The sequence below is a fragment of the Vombatus ursinus genome, unplaced genomic scaffold, assembly GCF_900497805.2.
Source record: "Vombatus ursinus unplaced genomic scaffold, bare-nosed wombat genome assembly UNPS02014909.1, whole genome shotgun sequence".
NCBI classification, from domain to species: domain Eukaryota; kingdom Metazoa; phylum Chordata; class Mammalia; order Diprotodontia; family Vombatidae; genus Vombatus; species Vombatus ursinus.
The window spans coordinates 2,549,388-2,550,082 of record NW_020954687.1 but is presented as its reverse complement, the minus strand read 5'-3'; the positions used below and the strand labels follow the sequence as shown (position 1 = coordinate 2,550,082).

The following is a 695-nucleotide window of genomic DNA, read 5'->3' as shown; positions in this document are numbered from 1 at the left end:
CAAAAGCATATGGAAGTGATTGTTGATAAATCAAAATAAATTAATTAAAAAAAGAGCTAGTATTTGTGAAGTGCTCAGCACAAGGCCTGGCACATAGTAGGTATTATATTAAATGCTTATTCCCTTCCCTTGCCCTCCTCTCTGCATAGAATGATAGACTCAGCTGATTGTTGATTGGTTTGCTTTTTTTCTTTCTTTCTATTTTTAGTCTTTGCTATAAGAGATAGCTCTCTGGAGAGTGAGATATTTGGAAATGATGTAAAGTATAAGATATCAGTACAAATTAAACAAAAAGCAAAAGAAGTGATGGGCAAAAGGGAAAGATGGGACAGGAGCCACTGGTGAAGAGAAAAAGATTGAGATGCTGATTTTTCTTTTGGTCTTCCCTGTGGGCAGAAAGCTGGGCAGGGCATCCAGGAGGAGACTGTTTTTTGTCTTGTTCCTCACAATGGACTTTCATGATACGGGACAAATGGCTTAAATTCTCTGGGTCCAGAGTCCTCTTGGTGGGGGGAGAGGTGTAACTTTTCTAAACAGTGATTTTACTAATTTCACTAGTGAAATCATATTTAAAGACTTTTTGTAGGAAGCCCCTTCACAAATATGAAGTCACATTAAATCTCCTGTAGAAGTAGTAATTGGTAACAACAACAAAGAAATTTATACGTATTTTCTCATTAAACTTTGTGAGGGGA

The 695-nt window shown here is 36.8% G+C and overlaps 1 protein-coding gene across 1 annotated transcript in view; it reads right to left on the bottom strand.

Annotated features, from left to right (window-relative positions):
* Positions 1-695, bottom strand: part of CACNA1S (calcium voltage-gated channel subunit alpha1 S) — an 89,248-nt gene that overhangs the window by 13,335 nt on the left and 75,218 nt on the right. The window lies entirely within an intron of this gene.